The sequence below is a fragment of the Pelophylax lessonae genome (genome assembly GCF_965119305.1).
Source record: "Pelophylax lessonae genome assembly, chromosome: 4".
NCBI lineage: Eukaryota > Metazoa > Chordata > Amphibia > Anura > Ranidae > Pelophylax > Pelophylax lessonae.
The window spans coordinates 658,029,090-658,044,681 of record NC_138771.1 but is presented as its reverse complement, the minus strand read 5'-3'; the positions used below and the strand labels follow the sequence as shown (position 1 = coordinate 658,044,681).

Below are 15,592 nucleotides of genomic sequence, written 5' to 3'. Positions count from 1 at the left end.
TGTACGTCAAATTCCTGAAAGCCAACAGAGCCATGGACCAAAATACCCACCCCCCTCGAAAAGGAGGTGTGAGTAGAGTGGTAGCCCTTTCCCACCCATGAGTACTTAAGGCAAGTTTTGGTCTCCACGGCTAGGTGAGTTTCCAGAAAACATAAAATGGCAGGTTGGAATTTTTTCAAACACATAAACAGCATCATACGTTTAAGGGGGGAGCTTAGGCCCTTAATATTCCACGATACTACTGGGACCTCTGCCATTGTAAACAGTTACGAGTGATCAAAAATTGCCATAGATATCCTACGTCCCTGTCATGGAAAGTGAAACATATGGCGCTTTTCCTCTGCATGGTATGGCTCGGTTTGGCACTTTTCCACTGCATGGTACCGCATGGTACGTGATAGAACGGTTTGGTACAGCGGTGCTTTTCCACTACATCAGGGGTGTCAAACTTTTTTCCTCGTGGGCCGCATCAGCATTATGGTTTCCCTCAAATGGCCGGGCCGGTTATATCTGTAAGATTAGATGTCCAGAGCACCCCACGCCCTCTTACACCCTTACATGAGATGTCAAGAGCCCCCCACCATCAGAAGTCAAGAGTCACCCACCCTTCCTTACATCACAATGCACCCCCTTACCTTTTGCTACTGCCAGGAAGAAGATGCGGATGGATCTGGGAAGAAGAAAGAGTTTGGAGAACGACCAGAGGAGGGCCGGAGTCAGCTGACAGTCTTCTGAATGCTGAGACCAGGGGAGGCAGAGATGACTGTGGTGTTGTGGCTGGACAGAGAGGTGCAGGATCTGTAGAATGAGTTCTGCCCTCCTCTGATGCAGACTGCTAAAAGGGAGGGGGGTAGGCAAAGACGAGCCTTTCTGCAGCAGCACAGAGAAGCACAGGATCTGGCAAAGGAGTTCTGTCCTCTCTGCTGCCGACTACTGAGACAAGGTGGGGGCAGAGACAAGGGGGGTGCTGCAGCTGGACAGGTGCGAGGGCCACATGAAATGGCCTGGGGGGGTGCATTTGGCCCACGGGCCTTGGGTTTGACACCTGTACGGCTTGCTTAAACAGTACCACCTCGGTTGAGGTTCAAACAGGCCGTACCTATACCATATCCCACAATCCTTTGCATGCAGCCTTGATTGTTTGTCACTACTAGCCACTGATTGGTCAGAGAATCATGGTAATCCCACCCACATAATACTTTAGTGGAAAAGCAAACCGAGCCGAGTAGAGCCTATACAGTGCTGAAACGCGCCGACTCGTACCACGCAGTGGAAAAGCAAACCGAGCCAAGTAGAGCCTATACAGTGCTGAAACGTGCCGACTCGTACCACACAGTGGAAAAGCAAACTGAGCTGAGTTGGGCCAAGCAGTGCCGAGTGGGGCCAAGCCGGTACTTGCAGTGGAAAAGTGCCAAAAGAGTCCATAAGTGCCCGAAGGCCAGCAAACCGGCACACTGGTAGAAACATCCCAAGATCTTCTGCTCTGTGTGAAAGGGGTTGCAGTCATTGATGATAGGACGGTGCCGTCAGTAAGGAGTCGGTAGCTGTGAGTACACCCGCTGACCAAGCTAGAGCCTCCAAGTGACAGGCAGAGATGCCAACTGTCTTGAACTAAACTAACGGCGATCAACAGGACCAGCCATTGTAACAAAAAGGTCAACATTTGGAGGTACCAGGAACCTCCCTCACGCAGTCCAGCACACAATAGGGTAAGCATGTTGTAGCTCGCAGTTCAGTGAACCATATCAAGTCTCCCAGCAGAACAGCATTTTTAGATGAACAAGTGAAACACGTATCCTGTTGAAGCTCAGCATGGATGGACATCAAAGCAATCCAAAGTGAGAAAAGGGGAAGTGAGCCCAGTGTCAACCCCCGTCCTCGTTGTTCAGTAGGGCCTGTTCGTTACGGTCCAGCCATGCAGCCACATCCTTGGCCGAATCAAAGAACTGTGCCTGCCCATTGGCAGTAACACGCAGCTTTGGCGGGGTAAAGCATCGCATAGGGAAGTTGCAGGGTGAGCAATCTCCTTTTCACGTCGGCAAACTTAGCCCGACTCTTCTGTACCTCAGCAGAGAAGTCCGGATAAAATTATATTCTGGTACCATTATACTGGCGCTTTTCCACTGCATGGAACCGAACGGTTCGGCTCGCTTTTGCGCTTTTCCACTGCATGGTGCGGTGTTGGAACGGTTCGGTACGGTACGGCTGCGCTTTTCCACTACATGGAACCGAACTGTACGGCTCTCTTAAACAGTACCACCTCGGTTGTGGTTCCTAGAGGGCCGTACCGCTACCATATCCCACAATCCTTTGCATGCAGCCTTGACTGTTTGTCACTACTAGCCACTGATTGGTCAGAGAATCGTTGTTATCCCACCCACTTACTATTAGTGGAAAAGCAAACCGTACCAAACTGTACTGAACCGTTCCAACACCGTACCATGCGGTACCATGCAGTGGAAAACCAAACCGAGCCAAGCAGGGCCGAGCCGGTACTTGCAGTGGAAAAGTACCATATGTTAGCTCACTCCCTTGCACACCGCAAAAAGGCTTCCCTGTCTCTATAATGTAGAAGACGTGCCAGTAGGGGTCTTGGCGGGGCCCCAGGAGGAAGGGGGCGCCCTCTTGACAATAAAGTAAGGTGATAAGGCCTGCTTCCCAAATAAGTCAATTAACCAGTTCTCAACAAACATAGTAGGATCTTTGCCCTCAGATTTTTCTGGCAGCCCAACAATGCGTATATTCTTTTCCATATCATCCGCTCTATTACTAGTTTCTTGAGCCAAGTGGTAAGGCCGCATGAGCCTCCCTAGTCACAGGTGGAAGTTTGTCCTCAAGTTCACTAACCCTGCTCTCCACAGCGGTCGTTCTTTCACGGATCTTCTGAAGGTCCTGCCGCACCAGAGACACTTCCTCCCGAAGACCCCCAAACTGATCTTTAAGGGTGTTAACCGAGGCCGTGCACATATGCACTGCACGCAGGATTTCAGCCAGAGTCGGTTGCCCCGGTTCATCAGGATCCGAATCAGGGCTCTCCACAGCGGTCGTTCCTTCACGGATCTTCTGAAGGTCCTGCCGCACCAGAGACACTTCCTCCCTAAGACCCCCAAACTCATCTTTAAGGGTGTTAACCGATGCCGTGCACATATGCACTGCACGCAGGATTTCAGCCAGAGTCGGTTGCCCCGGTTCATCAGGATCCGAATCAGGGGGGAGCGAGGGTGTCAGTGCTGCACGCCTGCCTGTGTCAGTGCCGGCCTCCAGGCTCTGGGCCTCCTGTTCTGCCCAGTGAGATGACCCCGCCAGACCCTCCAGGGTCTTATCAGCTGCCCCCATCACTTTTTGTGAGTAATAAATCATGTCCCTGGGGGGGTCCTTACCCTGGTTCTTCTGGGTTTTTTTTTTGTTGCCGCCATCCGTGGCTTTTTCAGCAGCCCGAGGCGTGCGCGGGAACAAGGCCGTGGCGTCGCCATCTTGGATCCCCGGCCCCACCGAATCTTCCTTCTTTTTGGTCATTCTTCTAGTACAGAGGGCCGGTGGAGGGACCGGGTCGGTAGCCAGCTGGGGAGCCCGAAAGTCCCAATGGATCACTGCTGGGAGAGGATCGATAGGCTGTCCGCTCACATGCCGGTCTTGGCCATGCCCCCCGGCTCTACATTGTTGAGTGATTGAGGCCATGTCTGCCTGTAGCGATGCACGAAACGATAAGAACATTTCTTTGACGGTCCCAATTGATATCGGCTGTCCTGTGGTCGGGAATTGTGTTATGTGGTAGGAGTATTGTTGTATAGATTGGTTATTTATCCCGCTCGCCTCCATACTTGCCAGGGTGTCTTCTGCTTCTTCTGTGTCTCTGCGGGGGCCTGGATTTTAGGGGGCTCTTGTTGGATGGGGAGGCTGAGCCCCAGTCAGATACAGAGGAGTCTGGCTTTTCTGGGGGATTCTTGTGTTGCTGCAAGCAGAGTCAGTGTGAGACAAATGGGAGGGCACTAGAGGTCTGGGAGTTGGGGCATTCCATTGTCTCCCGCCGCCATTTTGTTGTAGATTCCTGTGCATGGTAGGAAGAAAATCTGAAAGTTTCTGGACTAGTAGCTGGTCGTGGCGGGGCCTAAGCATGCCGTTCAATGGAGCAGGGAATCCGGGTGCTAGCAGGCTTGATTTCAGGGTTGGTAGTCATCTGGGAGCTCTGGTAGTGATGTTATTCCCTGGATGCAGAGCCTCTGGACTATGTGGCCATGTTACCCCCCCCCCAGATAATTCATTTTTTTTACTTTGTTTTATATTTGTGATGTTAGGAAATCTTCCTTCCCTTTTCTTCTATTATTTGTGATCATTACATGTGGGAACACATTTGGTGGTAAGCAGCAACCTCAAGCAAGTCTGAAGATTTAATATATCACCTATTTTATATCCTTTTACTTTAGTCTTTTGTACCAGCAGGGGGCGGCAGAGCACAGTAAGCTGAGTATTGCGCTGAAGCTGAGTCTTCTATGTTTTATTCAGCACATGAAACTTCTTCTGTGTCTTCAATACTCCTAAAGGGCCATACACAGTCACACTATAAGATTTTCTGAAGACTTTTTCCTTCAGATTTACCTTTTCTATGTAGTGCAAGGGCCTGCCAGATTGCATACAAATTGAAAGTGTTTAGGGTTGACCTCATATTATATGGTTTTGGTAAATCTAAAGGAAAAAGTCATCAGAAAATCTTATAGTGTGTATGGCCCATTACAGTGAGATCTCCCGGACACCATTCCAACTATGTTCTAGCCCTCCTGGGTGTTCTTGGCGTTTGCACCCACCACTCTTCCACCCAGGGCAGCCATCAGAAATATTGGGGCCCATTACACCGTTTTAGGTCTGGGCCCCTCCCTGGGGCTGACCACCAACATTCCTCAAAGTCCTTCAGTGCACCCACTTTTATTTTAATACTTTTACAATCTAATATATCCTCCATCCCATGTCCTCTTCCTCCTCTACTCCCATATCCTCCATCCCATGTCCTCCTCCTTTCTCCATCCCATGTGCTCCTCTTCTTCCTTCAGTCCCATCTCCCCCATCCCATGTCCTCCTCCTCCATCCCATGTCCCCCTCCTTTCTCCATCCCATGTGCTCCTCTTCTTCCTTCAGTCCCATCTCCCCCATCCCATGTCCTCCTCCTCCATCCCATGTCCTCCTCCTTTCTCCATCCCATGTGCTCCTCTTCTTCCTTCAGTCCCATCTCCCCCATCCCATGTCCTCCTCCTCCATCCCATGTCCTCCTCCTTTCTCCACCCCATGTGCTCCTCTTCTTCCTTCAGTCCCATCTCCCCCATCCCATGTCCTCCTCCTCCATCCCATGTCCACCTCCTTTCTCCATCCCATGTCCTCTTCCTCCTCTACTCCCATATCCTCCATCCCATGTCCTCTTCCTCCTCTACTCCCATATCCTCCATCCCATGTCCTCCTCCTTTCTCCATCCCATGTGCTCCTCTTCTTCCTTCAGTCCCATCTCCCCCATCCCATGTCCTCCTCCTCCATCCCATGTCCTCTTCCTCCTCTACTCCCATATCCTCCATCCCATGTCCTCCTCCTTTCTCCATCCCATGTGCTCCTCTTCTTCCTTCAGTCCCATCTCCCCCATCCCATGTCCTCCTCCTCCATCCCATGTCCTCTTCCTCCTCTACTCCCATATCCTCCATCCCATGTCCTCCTCCTTTCTCCATCCCATGTGCTCCTCTTCTTCCTTCAGTCCCATCTCCCCCATCCCATGTCCTCCTCCTCCATCCCATGTCCTCTTCCTCCTCTACTCCCATATCCTCCATCCCATGTCCTCCTCCTTTCTCCATCCCATGTGCTCCTCTTCTTCCTTCAGTCCCATCTCCCCCATCCCATGTCCTCCTCCTTTCTCCATCCCATGTGCTCCTCTTCTTCCTTCAGTCCCATCTCTCCCATCCCATGTCCTCCTCCTCCATCCCATGTCCTCTTCCTCCTCTACTCCCATATCCTCCATCCCATGTCCTCCTCCTCCATCCCATGTCCTCCTCCTTTCTCCATCCCATGTGCTCCTCTTCTTCCTTCAGTCCCATCTCCCCATCCCATGTCCTCCTCCTCCATCCCATGTCCTCCTCCTTTCTCCATCCCATGTGCTCCTCTTCTTCCTTCAGTCCCATCTCCCCCATTGCAACTTATTTGACACATGTTGCTGCCATTAATTTCAAAATTATCCTATATTCTTCTTAACCACTTTAACCCCGCCCACCGTACATTTAATGCGGCACTCTGCCGCTGCTGGGCAAAGTGATGTAGCCCTACGTCGCTCGCTCAGGAGACTGTAGGGAGGCGAGCTCGCACCGCCGGCGGTGCGCTCCCGCCCCCGCTCGTTCCCTGGGAAGCCAACGCGGGTGATCGGCGGCTCTGATGGCCGCTGGACACTCGCGATCTTCCGCAGCAGAGGGAGAAAGACAGACGGCTGATGTAAACACAGCCGTCTGTCATTCTCCCTGAAGTATTTACAGAGGCTATGTGATCCTGCTATATAGGATCGCATGTCTCTGTGATTACCTGACAAGCCACGCCCCTTGACAGTTAGAATCACGCCCCTAGGGACACATTTAACCCACTGATCACCAGTAATGTTAACCCCTTCCCTGACAGTGTCATTATTACAGTAACAGTGCATATTTTTAGCACTGATTACTGCAGTAATCTCACTGGTCCCCCAAAAGTGTCTAAAATATCAGTTAGGGGTCCGATTTGCCTGCCGCAATGTCGCAGTCCCGCAAAAAAAAACGCAAATCGCCGCCATTACTAGTAAAAAAAAAACAATAAAAATGACAGAAATCTTTCCCTTAGTTAGTAAACGCAACAACTTTTGCGCAAACCAATCAAAATACGCTTATTGTGATTTTTTTACCAAACATAGGTAGCAGGAAAACAAATTGGCCTAAAATGTTAAAAAATTTTGATTTTTTCATATTTTTTTTTGAGAATTTCATATAAAAAAAATGTGAAGCATATTATTTTTTCAAAATTGTCGTTCTTTTTTTTGTTTATAGCGCAAAAAATAAAAATCGCACAGGTGATCAAATACCACCAAAAGAAAGCTCTGTTTGTGGGAAAAAAAGGACGTCAATTTAATTTGGGTACAGCATCGCATATATATATAGTATCCCACAAAAGTGAGTACATCCCTCACATTTTTTGTAAATATTTTTTATATCTTTTCATGTGACAACACTGAATAAAATTACATTGCCCCGTATGTTTTATGTAGACAATGGCACTGTAATTATTTTATATATAAAAAAAAAAAATACCTTTTTCATAATCGATATACAGCTGTCACATGACCCAGCTCTCTCCCAGCCTGTCTGCAGGGAAAGATAAGCAGTCCTCTGCTGCTGGTCACATGTTAAAAAAAAAAAACAGCCCTTGGAATACACAGTAAAAATAAATACTGCCAATAAACTGTTTAAAATTGTCATACAAATATACAGTATCTCACAAAAGTAAGTACACCCCTCACAGCTTGTATAACAGTGTAAATTTGCTGTCCCCTCAAAATAACTCAACACACAGCCATTAATGTCTAAACCGCTGGCAACAAAAGTGAGTACACCCCTAAGTGAAAATGTCCTAATTGGGCCCAAAGTGTGAATATTTTGTGTGGCCACCATTATTTTCCAGCACTGTCTTAACCCTCTTGGGCATGGAGTTCACCAGAGCTTCACAGGTTGCCACTGGAGTCCTCTTCCACTCCTCCATGATGACATCACAGAGCTGGTGGATGTTAGAGACCTTGCACTCCTCCACCTTCTGTTTGAGAATGCCCCACAGATGCTCAATAGGGTTTAGGTCTGGAGACATGCTTGGTCAGCCCATCACCTTTACCCTCAGCTTCTGTAGCAAGGCAGTGGTCATCTTGGAGGTGTGTTTGGGGTCGTTATCATGTTGGAATACTGCCCTGCCTCCCTCTCTCTGAAGGGAGGGGATCATGCTCTGTTTCAGTATGTCACAGTACATGTTGGCATTCATGGTTCCCTCAATGAACTGTAGCTCCCCAGTGCCGGCAGCACTCATGCAGCCCCAGACCATGACACTCCCACCACCATGCATGACTGTAGGCAAAACACACTTGTCTTTGTAGTCCTCACCTGGTTGCTGTGACACACACTTGACACCATCTGAACCAAATAAGTTTATCTTGGTCTCATCAGAGCACAGGAGATGGTTCCAGTAATCCATGTCCTTAGTCTGCTTGTCTTCAGCAAACTGTTTGCGGGCTTTCTTGTACATCATCTTTAGAAGAGGCTTCCTTCTGGGATGACAGCCATGCAGACCAATTTGATGCAGTGTGCGGCGTATGGTCTGAGCAATGACAGGCTGACCCCCCCACCCCTTCAACCTCTGCAGCAATGCTGGCAGCACTCATACGTCTATTTCCCAAAGACAATCTCTGGATATGACGCTGCGCACGTGCCCTCAACTTCTTTGGTCCACCATGGCAAGGCCTGTTCTGAGTGTGGTGCGAACACCGTTTATATTTGTGTTCGACTTATATATGCTTTTGCCTCTGCGCATCAGCACGGAGAGATGGGGGTGTTTTCATTTTTTTTTTTAAATTTACACTGTCCCTTTAACTTTTTTACTTCTTAATTTATTCCTTTTATTCCTATTAAAAAGGAATGTAAACATCCATTGTAATAGAAATGAGGGATGACAGATCCTCTACATTTGAAAGCAAAAGATTTAAAAAAAAAATATTATCTTTTGCTTCTTTTTTTTTTTTTAATTCTTAACTTCCACCCTAGACCAGAAGTGACATCATGGCACTGTCGGATCGTTTCCCGGGTTTGCCGGTGAGAACGGTAAGCCCAAGAAACACCAGTGAGTGGCAGGGCAGGGGACTGCTCGGATTGCTTTTATGAAAAACAGAATTGCCGGCTGAAAAAAAAAAATACGGGGTTATGGCTGATAGTTTCAGTCATAACCCCGGTAAACCACTTCAAAGCCGCAACATATATATATATATATATATATATATATATATGTATGTGTATATATATATATATATATATGTATGTGTATATATATATATATATATATATATATATATATATATATAAAGGTATTGCTGTCGGCAAGTGGTAGGATAGAAAACGGCCTTGACTGTGCATTGGAACTGTGCTGGAAAAGGCTGTCAAGCCCTACGCATAGTGTGTGAATTGTCCCCAAGCACAAAAATCACAATAATTTTACTATGCGGGTAAGGTGGTACAAGGGAAATTAAATAGAAATTAAAGGGATAGTATAGAAAATAAAAGAATAGAGTAAAACCGAATAAAATAGAAAAGAAAATAAAAGAACAGAATAAAATACAAAATAAAAGAATAGAAAAATAGAATAGAAATTAAAGGGATAGAATAGAAAATAAAAGAATAGAGTAAAACTAAGCAAAATAGAATAGAAAGTAAAAGAACAGAATAAAATAGAATTGAAAATAAATTAATAGAATAGAAATAAATAGAATAGAAAATAATAGAGTAAAACAGAACAGAATACAAAATAAAAGAATATATATTAAGGGGGTAAAATAGAAAATAGAAGAATAGAGTAAAACCGAACAAATAGAATAGAAAATAAAAGAACCGAATAAAATAGAATTGAAAATAAAGGAATAGAATAGAAATAAATAGAATAGAAAAGAATAGAGTAAAACAGAACAGAATAGAAAATAAAAGAATAGAATAGTAATAGGGTAATAGTGTCAGCAGGTTTTGGTGAATAGTCCACTCTGAACCAACCATCACCTGAGACTTAGAAGCTATGTGGGTGAATCTAGTGGCTGATTTAGGCTACTAAGGTCTCTAGTGATTAATCGTTAATAGTAGCGATTGATAAATAGGCAAATTGAACCAATGGTCCTGTATGGCTAAGGCTACAGAAGAAGTATATAGAAGAAAGGACGTTGAAATAATCAGATTGGAACAGTTCGAAGATTTCAGGAAGGTTTGCACAATCTCAGTTCTTAGAACTTACAAACTCTTCATGGACGGAAGGCGATTGGGAAATCTGTGTGAGGAATTTGCAGAGAGCTTCTGTTCTTACTTCCCTTTTCGATGGTCACACAGCGAGGATGAGTCAACACTTATGTATCAATAGAGGAATATTTTCACTATCCCGACAGAGTAACATACCCAGCTGTCGGGAAGTCAGTAACCGCATAGACTCAACGTGACACAACCCAGTCACCGTCGTCACAAGTGATGGTGGATCTCTTGGCTGACTATCACAAGAACCAACCAAGTCATTGCACCATGTGATGTCAGAAGGTATGATGGGTCTCCACAACACTCTGTAAGCAATCAGTAAGCAAATCTCTGCTTCATTATTCTACAAATATGCCTAGTGTTCGGAATCGCAGTTCCAACCCTTGTACGTTTTTTAGGAAAAAAATCTACCCGACTAGTGAGGAGGCCAGTACATCTTTGAAGTCTTTACTATGGACTGCTAGAAACACTCAAAGGAAACATTTCTGCCAACTGTGCCTTTAACCACTTTAAGACCGGAAGGATTTGCCCCCTTAATGACCAGGCCATATTTTGCGATTCGGCACTGCGTTACTTTAACGGTCGTGCGACGCTGTGCCCAAATAAAATTGACGCCTTTTTTTCCCACAAATAGAGCTTTCTTTTGGTGGTATTTGATCACATGTGCGATTTTTATTTTTTGCGCTATAAACAAAAAAAGAGCAACAATTTAAAAAAAAAAAAAAAAAAAACAATTTTTTTCACATTCTGCAATATAACATTCTCAAAAAAAAATTTAAAAATCACAATTTTTTAACATTTTAGGCCAATTTGTTTTCTGCTACATATTTTTGGTAAGAAAAATCGCAATAAGCGTATTTTGATTGGTTTGCGCAAAAGTTATTGCGTCTACTAACTACGGGAAAGATTTATATCATTTTTTATTGTTTTTTATTATTTTTTTTACTAGTAATGCCGGTGATCTGCGATTTTTTTGCGGGACTGCGACGGTGGACAGATCAGACCCCTAACTGACATTTTTGACACTTTTGGGGGGACCAGTGACATTACTACAGTAATCGGTGCTAAAAATATGCACTGTCACTGTAATAATGACACTGGTAGGGAAGGGGTTAACCCTGTGGGTGATCAATGGGTTAAATGTGTCCATAGTGGAGTGATTCTAACTGTGGGGAGGGGCATGGCTTGTGGAATGACCATAGAGACCTGTAATCCTATATAGAAGGATCACAGGCTGTGATCATTTCAGGGAGAAGAACGGTCACCTGTGTTTACAACATCCGACCGTCCTTCTCTCTCAGCGGGGAGCGATTGTGGGTGTCAGGCAGCAATCGGAGCCGCCTGACACATGCATCGGCTTCCCCACTGACGATCGGGGGTGGGAGCGCGCCGGAGGCGACACGCGCATGCCCCCTAGCTGCCCCCAGGTGACCGACGTACCCATACGTGGTTTTGCCTGGGGGAGCCACTCTGCCGCCGTATATATATATATATATATATATATATATAGTAAGCGGTCAGCAAGTGGTTAAAACAACACAAACTGAATGATCAAATTAATGCAGCGCCAAAGGAGACTACACAGTGTAGTGACAATAATTAAGTAGAAAAGTGATTACAAGCATAAATAATCAAATTAATAAAACACCAAAGAAGACTACACAATGCTGTGACAATAAATAGTGAGTAATTAAATAAATATAATATGTGACAGTGATTGAACCACAGACGATCAATCACAAGACAAACTTGCAAATATAATGTGAACCAACATGAAATTATTAATATTGGTGTGCCAAGTTCATAATAAGGTAATAAATAATATCCTTCTGTGCCGTGCAAGGATGAAAATAAAGTGCTGGTGCTCCAATTCACACACAAGTGAATCCGTGTGCTAATTAAGTGCTCTATAGCAGCTCACCTCACACTCTGACTCATGTATTTCGATGAGCCAGATAAGCTGCTTGCACTGCAAAGGTGCTAGGGATATACCAGGATCACCTCCTCCTCCTCCTCTCAGGCTCAGGGATACCGTTATCTATATGAAGGTAAAAAGAAAAGGCTCCTAGCGCTCTCCGAATAGTATTTTCTCTTACGTCCTCCGACAGTCGCCGCCTCTTCATATTCGTCACATATGGGGTATTAGACTTTGCTCCGAAGGAGTAGCTAGGCAACAGAATATGTTAACAATAAAGCTTTAACATATCCCACCCTCAAGGGGTGGTCCCCTCAGTCAATACCCTCCTACTTCCTGCAACCATATCCCAGTTTTAATGTCTAGCTTGTCAGGAGTGGCTGGCTCTCTCTGTGCTGGGACTTTCTGTCCCAGACTCTTTCTTCTTTTTAATATTTTGTTTGAGTTTTCTCTCTACCTTTACTTAGCTGTTATTTTTGTCAGCATTAGTTAGTTCTTCGGAGAAATGTTGGTCGGTGGACCAATCTTCACGTAAGACCTTAGCCAATCTGCCTTATGATGGGTCTCGCCTTTTTGGGGAGTCCCTGGATGTGTTGATTAAGGGGATCACCGGGGGTAAGAGCACTCTCTTGCCCCATTTCCCCAAGGCTAAGGGGGCTTCTGGGAAGAAGCATGCTAATTTTCGGCCCCCTCAGGGGTCCTTTCGTGCCTTTCGGCCGCACTACAAGGGCAAACCGTTCAAAGGCCAAGGCTCTCAGAAGAAGCCCTGGTCTGGGAAACAGAAGTCCGGCCAATCCGGACCTGCAGCCCATAACAGTTCGGCCTGAAGGGGCGCCCTCACCCAGTTTTGGGGTGGGGGGACGCTTGCTCGGTTTTCTTCAGCCCTGGTTGGCCCGTGTGCGGGACAGATGGGTTCTGGAAATCGTTCGATCTGGTTACAAGATCGAGTTTCTCTCTCGGCCGGAGAGCAGATTTTTTCCCTCAAATCTTCAACTGTCTCCAGAGCGCCTGCGGGATCTGCACCTGGCGGTGCGGGACCTGAGGGCTCAGGGAGTGGTGGTTCCGGTGCCTCATCGGGACAGATTTCGGGGGTTTTATTCCAATCTGTTCACCGTGCCCAGGAAGGAGGGCAAGGTTCGTCCGATTCTGGACTTGAAGGCTCTGAACCGCTCTGTGCGGGTTCGCAAGTTCCGCATGGAATCCCTGCGCTCGGTGGTGGCTGCCCTCGTTCCGGGGGAATTCATGGCCTCCATCGATTTGAAGGATGCGTACCTTCACATCCCCATATTCGAGGGTCATCAGAGATACCTTCGATTTGCCATTGCGGAGGATCACTACCAGTTCGTGGCGTTGCCCTTTGGTCTCGCCTCGGCTCCGCGGGTCTTCACCAAGGCGCTTGCACCGGTTCTGGCATTATTGAGGGCCCAGGGCATTTCTGTCCTGGGGTATCTGGACGACATTCTGGTTCGGTCTGCGACCAGACAGGGTCTGGAGGAGGACCTGTCTGTCACAATGCAAACTCTGCAGGAGTTTGGTTGGACGATAAATGTTCCAAAGTCGACACTGAGTCCGTCGGTTCGTCTCCCCTATCTGGGAATGATACTGGACTCGGTGCAGGCGAAGGTCTTCCTGCCGGAAGACAAACTCAGGACTCTTCAGGAGGAAGTCAGGTCCCTCAGGGACGTTCCACACTCGTCTCTGCGGACGTGTATGAGGTGTCTGGGATTGATGGTCTCGGCCTTCGAGGCGATTCCTTTCGCGCAGTTTCACACGCGGGGTCTCCAAGCAGAGATCCTGTCCAGGTGGGACGGGCGACCTCAATCTCTGGATCTTCAGATCTCGTTGAGTCATCGCACCAGGGAAAACCTTCTGTGGTGGCTCCAGTCCCCGTTGGTGTCCGGGGGCAAGTCGTTTCGTCCGATCTCGTGGACGGTAATCACCACGGATGCCAGCCTGTCGGGCTGGGGTGGTGTTCTGGGCGTTCTGTCCGCCCAGGGGACCTGGTCGGAGGGGGAGTCTTCCCTCCCGATCAACATTCTGGAATTGCGTGCGATAAGGCTCTGTCTTCATCGCTGGACGGACCGGCTGCAGGGCTGCCCGGTTCGGGTGCAGACGGACAATGCCACGGCGGTGGCCTACATCAACCACCAAGGGGGCACCAGGAGTGCCCGAGCGGCTCGAGAGGTGGCCGACATTCTATCTTGGGCCGAGACTCATGTCCCGGCGATAACGGCGGTTCACATTCCGGGAGTGGAGAACTGGCAGGCGGACTATCTGAGTCGCCAGACCCTGGATCAGGGGGAATGGTCTCTCCACCCGGCTGTCTTCCAGATGTTGTGCGCGAAGTGGGGTCTTCCAGATGTGGACCTGTTCGCGTCTCGCCTCAACTACAGGGTGAAGAGGTTCGTGGCAAGGACGCGCGACCCTCGGGCAGACGCGTCGGACGCGTTAGTGGGCCCGTGGCATCAGTACAGGCTGATGTACGCGTTTCCACCGATTCAGTTGCTGTCCAGGTTCCTTCGCAGGTTACACTCGGAACGCAGCACGGTGATTCTTGTGGCACCGGACTGGCCTCGCCGGTCCTGGTACGCAGACCTCGTGAATCTGGCGGTCGACGCCCCTTGGCGTCTGCCTCTTCGAGACGATCTACTGTCTCAAGGACCGATTTACCATCCTGCTTTACAGTCGCTGGCTTTGACGGCCTGGCTGTTGAGACCGAGGTCCTGAAGGAGAAGGGTCTCTCTCCAGAGGTCGTTCATACTTTGATCAACGCGAGGAAGTCTTCCTCGGGGAAGGTTTATTACCGTACTTGGAAGGCATATTTTGCCTGGTGTGAGTCCAGGGGGTTTTCACCCCCGCACGTACTCGGTTTCCCGTGTGCTGTCTTTCCTTCAGACGGGTGTCGATCAGCGTTTGGCGCTGGCTACGATAAAGGGTCAGGTGTCTGCGCTGGCCGTTCTGTTTCAACGTCCCGTGGCTTCCAACTCCTTGGTTGGCACCTTTATTCAGGGTGTGCGGCATCTGGTTCCTCCTAGGAGGGATCCTTTGCCCCCTTGGGACTTGAATCTCGTTCTATCTGTGTTACAACGTGCTCCTTTTGAACAGATCAGGGAGATCTCGTTGTCTATGTTGTCCAAAAAGGTCGCCTTTTTGGTGGCGATCACTTCGGCTCGCAGAGTGTCGGAACTGGCGGCTTTGTCCTGCAAGTCTCCGTACCTGGTTGTTCATTTGGATAAGGTGGTCTTGCGACCTAATCCTTCTTTTCTGCCGAAACGAGTTTCGGAATTCCATCTTAACGAGGATATTGTTTTGCCTTCGTTGTGCACGAAGCCTAAACATCCAAAGGAGATGAGATTACACTCTCTGGATGTTGTTCGGGCGATAAGGGTTTACCTTAAATCGCCTGAGTCTTTTCGTAAGACGGACTCCTTGTTTGTTCTTCCAGAGGGTCCTCGGAAGGGCATGGCGGCTTCGGCCTCTACCATCGCCGAATGGATCAGGCAGACCATTGAACAGGCCTATGCCTTGCAGGGGAAGGTTCCCCCTGTGCCTGTGAAGGCGCACTCTACTAGATCTCTGAGTACGTCTTGGGCCTGCCGTCGTGGGGCTTCTGTAGCCCAGGTGTGTAAGGCGGCGACTTGGTCGA

The 15,592-nt window shown here is 47.9% G+C and overlaps 1 pseudogene across 1 annotated transcript in view; it reads right to left on the bottom strand.

Annotated features, from left to right (window-relative positions):
• LOC309552161 overlaps positions 1-15,592 on the bottom strand; it is a 517,672-nt pseudogene that overhangs the window by 94,799 nt on the left and 407,281 nt on the right. The gene's annotated exons all lie outside the window — the stretch shown is intronic.